Here is a 12606-nt window from a genome sequence, read left to right on the forward strand (position 1 = left end):
TAAAGACACAGGTTATTAGTCCTAGGTTGGATGAGTTTGCAAGAGAATTCAGGTGCTGAATTTATTCTGTTTTGGCTCCTCTGAGGCATGGCATATATTACAGAAAGCTCTCAGTATGTTTGCCTTAAACAGGCAATGCTCTTAGAAGGCACTTTGGCTAGGAAGAAGGGATAAAACTATACCTTCCCTTGAATCCAATAAATCCTGTTTTAAGTAAGAGATTGTTTTCAGTTTACTTCTAAGAGGTACATTTCAACACGCATTGTACAATATCTTTGTACATGTCTGTCCAGTTGGTACTTCTCAAATGTTTTGAAGAGAATAAAGAGGAAAAGAGCTCTTTACCTCCTGAAGACGGTTGTCTGAAGAGATACTAAACAGTATTCTATATTGAGATTTCAGGGAAGATATTTATGCTGAAAGGCACACAGGGAGTGATTTTATGTCATATATATATGAGATCCTCTGATCTAGCCTTCTGTGAAAAGGTTAGATAAACTACATTATGTTCACACCTTTTAGGTGTTTGATCATTTCTATTCTTGAAGATCTTGAGGGCAGAAGATCCCATGGGCCCTCCAGGGAACACACCCCAGCACTTTGCCAGTAAGGATGTTTTCTAGTATCTAAGCAGGCTCTTCTGTGTCATGTTTTGGTTTGCCATGATAAGGGTGTGTCGTGGTTTAAACCCAGTCAAGAATAAGAAGACACATTATCGCCTTCTACTTCCTCTGGCAGATAGCCCCACACATGAACATTATGTGCTTATGGTGAGATCATTTACTAGGTATTTGTTCAAACCCTTTCACAACATATTTCATCTTTGTGTTTAGGTGTGAGAATAGTGAGAATGAGATACTTTTTTTCATATAGCAGGGTAGTCCTAGATATTCCTTGATTGCTGTAAATTGCTTTTAAAGGGAAAAAAATGGAGCCATCAGCCATATGGGAATTTGTAGAAAGGAAAGAGTTAATAATATTATGATCAGGTCAGCAAGTTTGAAAGGCTCTTCCACTTTGAAAACCATTTTCTTAATTATTTTAAGTTAACACTTAAATGCATAGAAAAAAAATCACATGTAATCTGAAACCCCAGACATGGGGACAGGACTGGATTGAGATAACATTAAAGATTTTATTGCTGTTACATTATAAATTATTTCTATTATGATGGCCCAGTGGGTATTACATTCTGTCAGTTCGCTTTCGCTGTTACATCACTTAATGTTATTAACACACTTTAGAGTATAACATTACAGTTTTATTGTGGAAACCTTAAACACTTACATCCAAAGTACTGAATCAAGTTATTATCTTAGCTGACCAGATCTGGTCTATTATCGTTTTATCACTCATAAAAACCTGTGATTCAATTTGATTTAACACTTGATGAAAAAATCATGGCTTATATATGCTTAAACCTAGTTGCAATATTAATACAAAGCAACACATGGATGACTTCATTTTATTAAAGTTGAGGTAGCCCTGGGAACTGCATTTATGATCTTTACGCCACATGAGAAATTTGATCTGACCTGTTGGCATTTCTGAACTAGTAAACTGATTTCTCACCAGTATATTAAAGAATTGTGAATATTTTTTATCTTTCTTACTGCAGTCATTATCCACTCGGAGACCATACGTTGACCAGAGTGTGCTAACCAAGGAAAAAGGTATCTCTCCCTGTCTCAGAGTCCTTTTAGACTGGAAAAATGTTGTACTTTGAAAGGCAACTCACAGTGCTCCACTGAGTTTAACATAAGAAAGAAATTAAGCCTTTGTTTCTCTGTAGTCCGTATAGGCCAGCAAAGATCTTTAACACTTGCACAATATTTAGAGGCAGGAGAGGTTCCACTGAAGTCTCTGGTCAGCATTGTGCAGACAGTTGATTATCAGCTTTGGTTATCTAGCTGAGCCAAAATAAGAATACATTGGTTGGCACTGCCTGAAGTATTTCAAATCTTACTTAGGTTATGTGTTGTTTGCTTTGAGGAGAAGGTGGAAAACTGCATGTGAAATTTAAAGTGTATTTCAGAAATGAAAAATCAGGATGGTTTACATGTTAAAAATATCAAAATGGGACATTTCGTCTTTTTCACTTCAGGGGGAGGAAGAAGACAAAACTATGCTGGTGTGCAAAAGCGGTGCTGAATAACCCTAGAAAGGAGGTCTACTCCTGCATCCCATTTCCCACTGAAGTCGGAGGAGGAGTTTGCTCAGCCCAACATCCAGGAGTTCACCAACACAATGGCTTTCCAAGCAGTTGGGTGGACACACGGAACCAACCAGTCCCATTCTGGCATGCGCATGAAATCTCCCTAGCAACAAAGATGACAGCTTGGTAACAGCAGCTGCTGCTTAATGGAAAACATTAGAAAAATAACTCATTCTGGATCTATGTTCCCTCTTTGCATTTTCATATTTATCACAAGAAAAGTGTTCTAAGAAAAAAACACCCCACACCATCCAGAACTTTAAAAAGCTTTAAGGCGCAAGGGTCAGACACACAGCTGTGCATGTAAAGAGATGAGCTTCAAAAGTGTGATTTTGTTATCGTGGCACATACATTTTTCTTTTTAGCCACACCTATATTGTTTGTGACTTAACAAGTGGGCCTGTGTACATGTTGTGGGAGTGCCATGGATGTGCTATTATTTATTCTTGCATCAAACATGAGAGACGGCCAAATATGTGTTAAATTCCAAGTCAGCATTTTTGGTTACTGTTGCTTGAAGTACATCCATTTCTTCAAGTATATCAGAGCTTGGTTCAACAGAAAGGATTTAGTATCCATACAAAAGCAAATCCGTGTGTCTGGTAAAATCTTCCCCTTTTTATTTCTTTAATAAAAGCAAACACCAAATTATTTTTTCTTCTGTTGTAAGTGTTCTGAAAAAGTCCAGTGAAGACATAAAGACAAGTATATAGCAGCTCCCTGAAATGAAAAACAAATCAGAGTAGAGCTACATCACCATGTGAAATAGACAAATTAGGTGGAGATACATTAACTACTGTCATTCATCAGCCTGAAGTGATACAATTTACTACATGGTAATAATGGCCATAGTTGTATAAGTAGTAAAGGTAAAATTACATCATGACTTGCATTAGCAGTATGAGATTATATCCTGATTAATGCACAATGAACTTGTCATGTGTACAGCGCATGTGTTTGTGTGTGCACAGCTGGGTTATGCTATGTCTCATGCTCACATATGTAGCATTTATCACTTTCTTCTCTATCTCCAGAAATTAAATGGCTTCATCTACTAAAATCCATAAACACCCTGCCAGCTTAATGCAGAGCCATCTAAAGTACAACTAAGAGACCCTTGGAAATGACCACTGGAGAATCTTGAACACCTGCATGAATCCTCTCCACAGACTGGGAGCTGCATCCACAGCTCCAAGGAGACATCTCCAGGGTGAGAGCAACAACCTTACCTGCTCTTCGGCTGGCAGGCACCAGGTACCTGAACTGTTCTCAGAGATGTATATCAGAGCTCCTACTCCCAAGAGAAAGCCCCCAACACACAAAATGACCACGGGTGAGGAATTCCTTTGCTCCTTTTTTAGTCTGATTTTGCAGGGGAAAATAAGCTAAAGGGGCAGCTGAGAAGGGTTTTTACTTTTAGTTGCAATTATGGATGGAGGTGCCTCAACTTCACACAAACTCCTCTGTAAACAGAGAACTATGTTATGTGTCCATGTGCTGACATTCAGATGTGCCTATTGGTATGCTCCCTCCCTCTGTTTTTTTTCAGTTGTGAATGTGTGTGGCTACACATCTGGGTGTATGCAAACACGTACAAAATAGCAAGGTAGTAAACACTGTTGAGGGGAAACAAAAGACCTCCAAGTTTTAATCTCTGTTCTATCACAAACTCAGTGTTTGTCCTTGAGAAGCTCATTTTAATTTCTCTTACCAGGTTTCTCAGCCTGAAGTGAGGGGGAGGGATAATAACGTTGTTATGCTAGCCTACCTCACGCTGTATGTGATACTCAGTTAGCTGTTTGAAGTTGCAAATTGCTGAGTGATGATGGAACATAACTTTTCAAAATAAATGGCATCAGATTTTATTTTTTTCCACACTTTTTAGTACTAAAATCTACTAGAAAGGGTTGGCTGACTTTGATCCTTCCTGTGCTTTATTTTCACATTTGATGCTTCTCCCCAGTTCCAACACCAAATGATGGTCATTTTCCAGCACTTCCAATTGAGAAGAAAAAGCTCATATAGCAAGGAAAAAAATCTAATCATTTTGTTGTCCTGAAATTTCTTTTGCAGCTGCCAGTATTGAGTATTTGCTGGTTTGGGTATAAGGCACCCAGCATTTGGGAGCATGCAGATTTTGAGTCCCAATTTTGCACATCTTGAGTGTTCAAAAGATGAAGAGAATCATATTATGTTTGAATTTAACTGTTAGAATATTTTTAAGTTCTTCAGAATTACTTTTGCTGAATAGAACTTAGCAGAGTAGAAATACTGTTTAAAACCTGGATGGCTACAAAATATCCTTTATATTATATTTCTTCTGTCTAGAGTAGACATTTGACTCTGTCCCAGACAAGTAGTCCATTTTTGTCATTAGGGATTGACTTTATTATGCTGTAGTCTCCATTTTCAGTATATCATGAGAGATACCATCAGGTGATGATGCTACAGAAAGCTGGCCAAGGCTTCATTTACACAGGTAAAAATGACAAGTGACGTGACCATTTATGTGAATTTTAATTCCTGATACAACAAAACTCAAATATTTTTTTACATTGGCATTAAGCCTGTATTTGAGTGCACATTAGGCCTTAGACAAGCATAGGAGAGACAAGAATCCAGTCTGCTCCCTTTGAGATGTCACCAAAAATGCATTATCAAAAATAAAATCAATCTCTCCCCTTCTTCAGGAGTGGTTTGTGTGTCTCTTGAAGTACTTCAAGATGACAGAAGAGAGACGCTTCCAATTGCACCAGCTGAAATAACTGACTTAGTCTTCACTTGTAAGAGTGAATTTAAGATTCAATGATATCAACGCTTACATTGTCCAAGGAAAAAGGTAGGAGAAAAACAGATCATTTCCTTCATTGCTAATCTCACTATTAATAAGAATTGTCAAGTCTGAAAATCTAAGTAATGGAGACTTGGGGCATGTTGAGAATTCAGGCAAAATACGTTGGGTTGAAGTAGTTAATACAAGTCTGAAACATTTCAGTGTTAAACCATTAAAAGTAAATTAAAAATACTGTAATTACATTTTAGACAGATGCCCACTTCAAGAAATGGAAAAAAATGCTTAAATTAACACCCACCCCCCCACCCCCCCAGTCATGCCATTCTCAAGATAATGTTTTGAGTGGGAAAAGAAGAAAAAGAAACAAACAGTCAAATGGATTTCACATTGCCAAATGGGTATTCTTTCTGACAAAAAAGTTCTGTGCAGAACTTGGTCCAAGCAGACAATTAATTTTTGCTGCTGTTCAGAAGACATCACAGCTCACAGAAAACCGGCACAATCACTGGCTCACACCTGTGTTAATTCCCCAAGTACCCTCCCAAGGGCTGGAGCCTTCCCAAGACAGACACAGGTAACTTCTCAGCCACAAATAGCTGCTTGCCCTCTGCGCTGTTCGCGACCAAATAAATTAGAGGAAGCCACACTGTGCGGTTAGCACCGGCTCTGCTGTCTGGGAGGGCTAGACATTAATGCTTAATTTTGCTTTTTGAAATTCCCTCTCAGCCCCAATTATTGACGTCTAGGCAGGAAGCCTGTGAGAGCTTAAGGGATCTGACATCCATGACTAAGACAGTTAATACGCTTTGTCAAACAGCGACTAACACGAGCCAGGTAGCAGCTCGCCTGCTAGCATTACAGAGCAGAAATCGGAGGGGTTTGGGGTGCATCCTTCAAGCTTCAGGAGCTGCTTTGCAATGTTTTTGAGCAGAGAGCATTCGAGGCAAGTGCAAAAGATTATTTCCCCCCCCCCCCTTCCTCCTCCTCCAGTCCCCATCAGTCCCCAGCCCAGCCTGTAATTTGGCAAGATGAATGAAGTGTTTTCGGAGTGTCATCACTTCTGCCTCTGGCAGATTTGCTTCCCCAGTCTGCCTTTCGCCTTTTGGACCTGTCACTCAGCCCTTTGGCAGAGGGGAGGAGGGGGAGGGAGGAGGAAATCATCTCTTTGCTAATCACCTATCACAAGCAATGAAATCCCGCAGGCTCCGTGCCAGCTAGGTACATTTCAAAGGGAAACGGAGGGGGGCAAAGTGTCACTCAAGGCAGATATTTATGAAAGATGACAGTTTGCAAATATCTCAATCTTGGACAAGGCTGCTCCAGTGACACAGAGGAGTGTTGCAAAATTGGAAGAGTCAGCAGCCAACATTTATTTCATCAGGACCTGTCCAATCTTCAGTGATCGCTTGACAGTCTGGGGATTGCTGGCACAAGCCGGCCTCTTTTCTATTGGTTGCTTTCATTTAGTTTGCATGGATCAGTCTAAAGAGTTGTAATAAATATGTAAAGAAGGATAAAGGGAGTAGTTTTGCAGACCTGCATCCTCAGTGGCAGAACCGGCACAAACCCCCTTTTTAGCTATGCCAAATAGCAACAGCAGTAATTACATCTCTATTGATCGTGCGAACAATGAGATACAGGCTGTGTCTCACTCATGGAGACCCCCCATGACATCCAGGCTCCCCCCATTGCCACCAGCAGCTGCCACAGCAGTACTGGCTTCTCTGAGGAACTTTTCTTCTGCCACCCCCAGCTATCAACATCGTACGGAGGAGCGGCATTGAATGTCTGCTGCACCTGCAGGAGCCAGGTGAACGTTTCACGCTCATTCAGGGAGCCCGGGGTGAGCTGAGGTACGTGCCCAGCCCCTCATCCACGTTCCACACTGAGGTAACTCCACCATGGCAGGCAGCTCAGCCAATCGGGGCGTGCAGCGCCATTATGTGACCAATGCAAGGGTTTATGTCCCGCCCTGCTGCACTCAGCCACCTCGTGGAGGCGCCATGTTGAGCCGTGGAGGTTGACTTGGGTGGAGGGATTTCGCACAGAGCGTGTCTCAGGTATGATGGTGGTGTGTGTCCAGCACCAGGGAATACAGTCACTGCAGGGAGCGGGGTGGACGGGGAGGAGGGAACTGGGGAATTCCAGGCTTCGGCAGGTGGGAGGAGCTGTGTTCACACATAGGGCAATGGGGTGTGAAGCGGGCAGTGGGCTGAGGGCTGCCGAGCTGTGCTGCTGCAGGTTGTGAGAGCCCCCTCAGGCAGCAGAAAGGCACATGCCAGTGCTGAAGTGTTGTTGCCATCAGCCATGCAGCAGGAAATAACAGATAACTCATGCTCCTAAGGGGGCTGGTTCCAGCACTGGTTCTCTGCCTTGTTCTGTAGGGACTGTACCTTAAAGCTTTGAGGACCTGGATTGCTGATCATAGAGTACATGTTTCTGCCTCTCAATTGCCCCTGTTGTTTCACTTGCACATGTTACAAGCTAATTGAGAGGACAGTAGCACAAAAATGCTGTGTCCTACAGGAACAATAGCCTAACAGATCGAATTACTCTGCTGTGGGCTGAGAAGCAGCAAACAGTTTCTGAAGTGCTGTGTTAGAAAGGTCGAAAGTAAATGCACTTATTGACAGCAGCAGAGGAACAAATGCAGGGAGTTGGCATAAAACCTGGAATTTCCGAGTGAAGATGTTTCCTTTCTTAGAATTAACAATGAATTGTAGGTAATAGGTGGAATAATCCTGTCTCAGTATTCACTATTTTCATGGTCAAATGCAGGGTCTAGAAGGAGAGGCTAATTCAGCCACTTGCTGTGTGGTGGTTGCTTGCATCTCATCCACTGAGGGTATGTGTGTGTGTGACTCATGAGAAGTAACATGGATGGAGGTGGATTATGTTAGCAGAATGCAAAACTGCCCTTCTGTTTTAGGGTTTTAGCAATTGAAATGGATCGTGAATTCAATTAAAGGCCTTGTTCTTCCTTTCTTTATGCCTTGCATATCTTAGAGTTTTGCTTAACTTAAAGTAAACTGTGGCTTAAACCAGCACCCTTAGTTCAGTCATCAAAAAGTATTTTCTCAGATCTCTTGAGGTTCAGTCAAGACGCACATGGTGACAAGTGGGAAGATGTTAGAGATCCAGAGGAAAGAAGCTACCATTGCTTTTAGTCTAGTATATTTCTAGTATATTTCAAGACAACAGGTAACTCATAGATGTCAGTAGGACTGTGTTACTCTCCAAAAGTAATAGTGAAAGGAAATGAAATGTACCAACAAGCTCTGCCTATTCAGAGTTCAACAGTGTAGAGTGGGAGTATTCCCCAGAGGTTCCTGGAAGTGCAGCTTGCTTTTCTTAAACACTCAGTTCATTTGTATTTACAGATATACTGAGGCCAATATACTTGTGATGTAGACCCTAAGGTTAATTTCATGCTAGCCAGAGTGGTAAAGCTGTGATGGTCTTCACTGTGTACTGCACTAGGCTGTTCAAAACTGGCATGGAGAATCCTCCTACGCAAGTTTCTCTTTTGGCCTACTCTGGCAGCCCACAGAGAAGCTGATCAGCTGAGTGGGTGAGGGAGAGGTTAGCATGCTCACTTCACTCTATTATAAATATCTTTGCCAAAACAAATTATTCTTATACAAGGATTCATGGGTAAATCTTCCATCACTGGGGAGGAAAAAAAATGAAGGGCTATAAAAGTCTAGTTAATCACTGCACACACTGCAAGGAGCAGAAGGCCATTTCAGAGTAATTGGAGTTATCTTCATTATTCTTATTTTCAATTACATTTCAAAATCAAATAACAAGTTGCCTTTTAGACAGCTTCATGATCTAAATCCCAGTTCTGTAATTTTTACTTAGTGCTGACTTAGACAAAAGTTCTCCGTGATTGTAGTGGCCTTTTAGCTTCTTGAAGAAACTTCATGGAAAAAAAGATACTTAGAAAGTTTTGGTCTTTAAAAAAGCAGAATCCCAAGCTGTCCACCCAAATGCCCACGTAGTTCTTGCAAGTCACCTGTCCTGTTATTTAAATCTATATACAAATAACCGCTTTTCAGGTGCCATCTTGACACCAATTAAACACACAGCTGTGCATCTGTTCATGTGTAGGGCTAGATTACTGATGTGTTGTAACTCAGGCATTGCTGTTACTGCAGAGTAAGCAGAATGATTCTTAATAATTATTAAACAGTTGATGAAAAAAAATTAATGGCTGCATCTAAACTATCGAAAGCAGGTGTGCAGTCTGTTTCTTTACTGGCCTTCATGGAGGTAGTTGGCTGTGCTATGAGTTAAAAGTTAGTGGGCTGATACTTGCTTATGCTGAAGTGTGCAGGGAAAGTGTCCTCAAAAGTTTTTGGTTCTGGGGTGCAATGTAAGAATTGTTATCAGAGCAGGTCTCTGATAGTTACAGCGACATCTCTTGTAGGTTTCTAGTTACTTTTCTGGAGTATTCCTGTACATACAAATCCGCACATACATGTGCATTTATGTGCATATATCCTTATGTCAACACTAACCATCTTGGCAAGATAGACACTGGCTAGCAGGAAGGTGCTTCTCTTTCTCAGATCAACACAGTTCTGTCTCTCTTCATAAGGCATAAAAGTGATAGAGTCTATAGAAAGTTATATGCCTGCATGACAGGAAGGAAGGGTACTTAAAAAAAAAACAAAACACCAAACTACTCCAGAGAGAAACAACCCAAACCAGAGAATCGCAACCAAAACTCTCAATGTTATTCAGTGGATTTCATCCCACAGGACAGGTGTTTCCATACAGGTCAGGGGAAAAATTACCACCTTCTTTTCTTGAATATCACTTTTCATATGGTAAATCCCTCAGAGTCTTTATTGTGGAATGAATAATAGATTAATCATTCCTCTGTGTGCAATGCCGGGGCTCTCTAATGTCACTGATTATTCTATATTGAATAAATAGTGTTGCTAGGTTGATATGTTTAAGGCAAATGAGATGCTTATTGGTATCCAAGAAGCCAGTTAACAAGATCCATTTTCCGCCATTGACTTCTACTCATGTATTAATGAGGTTCAAAAATGTCTTTTCTGTGTGTATCAGATAAACGTGCCTTTGTTATTCCCAAGAAGCACACAAATATTTGCTCCATTTATGTTTATATTAATGTGTCACTGAAGCTGTATCTTCAGAAAGGGAATAAATACTATCTCCATTAAACCACTTAAGGGGTGACTTCTGCAAAACTGTGCTCTAGTTGTTGCCATGGCAAATATCCCTATTTAGGGAATTGTGCGGCATCAAATCTATCATAAAGGACCAAAAGAAGGAAATGGACATCTCTGCAGACAACTGTCACCTACATATATGTATTTTAAAAGTTTCAGTGTCTGAATGGGCACTGTGTTAAATAGTAGTATAAGAGTGCAAAGTGAGACAATGCAGCATGACCCAGAGAATGCACAAAGGCAGGAAGAGAACAGTGAATGCTAAGAAGACTAAACAGGGCTCAATAACTGTTGAGCCTAAGTACCAAGATTCCCTGGGCAGAGGAGTGCGCCATTTTCCCCACTAAAGATGAATACACGTATTCCAGGAAATTGAGTCTTGTACAGTTTCTTAGTCATTTTCCTTTGTCCCAAAGTGGTCTTCAGTAGGCAAATTGTGTTCTCTTTTCATTGACACAAGAGTTCTGCATTTTTTTTTTGTCCTTGATTTTTTGATGCAATGCCTGTGGGTGTTTGGAAAACTGTTAGGCTTTGGAACTGATGCATCTTGCAACTGTTATCTTTACATGGGGAAGGAGATGTACCTTACCCTGAAACCACAGGTAGGATACCACTCTGTGGTATGGAGTGAGTCTTTTTGTTTAACCTGCTTAAAACAGTTTTACCTATAGCCGTGAAAATGCCAGCAGGCCTTCAAGTAGAGGCCTGGAGAATTGCATTTCTAAGGTAAAAAAAGTAGGAAAAAAAAAACCTGAGAAAGTACAGTGTTTTTTCCTGTGGTATTATATGACGCAATCCATTTTGGTTTGTGATTTGAAAATATCTCTAAATAATCAATTTAAATCTTATTGTGTTTTCCTTCTGTCAGGATAAATGAGTAAGTTGAGAAAGGTATTAAAATTGTTTCTGTGCTACAACATTTTACAACATTAGAAATAAAAGAGAAATACTGGAAGTTACTTCTAAGATAGTGCCTCTGAGTTCTATTTTTAGTTGAACACTGTGTGTGGTTAGATTACCTGAATGAAAGCCAAAATAACCTAGCAAGGTCTGATACAAGATCCTGACTGACCTCAGGCCTGTTGAGGAATGTAGACATCTTGGGGTTGAATGGTAAATGAATATGGGAAAGCCAAGAAGTTCACTCCTTTTCTTCACCTGCCTGAAGCAAATCCTGAAAACATCTGTAAACACTGTATAATGGGAAAGCAGACTTGGGCTCATACTGTGCAGGAAGCTCCAGCCTTTGCCTGCAGCACAGGATACAAGAATATCAGGATGGTGGCAGAGTGAAAGCTGTCTCCATCTATAAATCTAGATCCCTTTTTTCCTTTTTCTGGTCAAAGGGAAAGAGGAAATGGGCCAGGCTGAGGAACACCTGGGAGCCATATGGAATTTACTGATTTTTAATTATAATTTTGGAGCTTATCTTCAAACTTCGCAGTTACTTAATACAGAGTAAAATTTTACTGGATTCAGTGCAGTAAAGTTCCCTGAATATTCACATTGTGTACAAATGGCAGTTGTCTTATAATGTGAGCTGAAAGAAGCTGTTTCTGTGCCCTCATCCAAATCAACAGTCAGTAGGTGGGACTTCTGGCCTGCAGATCAGATCTGCAGCCTGGTTATGATCTCAGGCTTTCTTGAGTGTTTTGAAAACACATAGGACCAAAAATATTACTCCTTCTCCAAACACAGAAATGTTAACAAAGAGTAAAGGTCAGACTGCTCCAACTGATACTTTTGTTTACAGTTCTTAAGAAGGTCTATTTCCATGTATAGCTTGGTCAAACCCATGGTCTTAGACCTATGTGGGCAAATTCCGAATGGTGTAAATACCATGAGAAGAGGTTTACTGTCAACATGCCCAACTGGCTGGTAAAATACCAGTATGTAAGGAGTCATTTCCAGTCCTGGTTCAGACTCCTGTCTGAGTGTAATCGGCTTCAGCTCATTGCTTTTCCAAGCTAAGGCTGACTGGCTTTAATCACAGGTTTTCCAGTAATGAATACCCAATCTAAACTCTTCCTGGTTTTGCTTCCTTAAGTCTTTTATTTCTTGGGCTGCCAGAAAGGATCCTGTGCCATGCTGAATATCGTTGATTAGATGCTACATTTCAGTCACTACTATAAAGACAGATATATGAAAATACGGTTTTAATCTTTATTCCCAACTCATACTTTTATGCCATGAAAAATTTAGAAATGGTAATTTTCACTCTGTTTCATCTAATCTTTTATCAGAAATACATGGAAGAAAAAGGCAAGAAAAACACATTCTCATGTCTTTGTTTTCTATATCAGGCAACTGGAAGTAACCAATTTCTTGTAATAAGTTGGGGTTTAGGAGGTAATTTTAGCTCAGTTTCTCATCCAGCTCTGAAAACTGAG

The 12606-nt window shown here is 40.5% G+C and overlaps 1 long non-coding RNA gene across 2 annotated transcripts in view; it reads left to right on the forward strand.

Moving 5' to 3' along the window:
- The first annotated feature begins 1567 nt into the window (after positions 1–1567).
- Positions 1568–12606, forward strand: part of LOC134170268 (uncharacterized) — a 39806-nt gene continuing 28767 nt past the window's right edge. The window contains exons 1-2 of one of the 2 annotated variants that reach the window (XR_009967190.1): positions 1568–3548; positions 4906–5054. This is a non-coding gene — a long non-coding RNA (uncharacterized LOC134170268). The remainder of the gene's footprint in view (positions 3549–4905; positions 5055–12606) is intronic. The other variant, XR_009967189.1, reaches the window with a different exon arrangement.

This window comes from Pezoporus occidentalis, unplaced genomic scaffold (assembly GCF_034315485.1).
Source record: "Pezoporus occidentalis ecotype Australia unplaced genomic scaffold, CSIRO_AGI_Poc_V1 ctg11, whole genome shotgun sequence".
Taxonomy (NCBI): domain Eukaryota; kingdom Metazoa; phylum Chordata; class Aves; order Psittaciformes; family Psittacidae; genus Pezoporus; species Pezoporus occidentalis.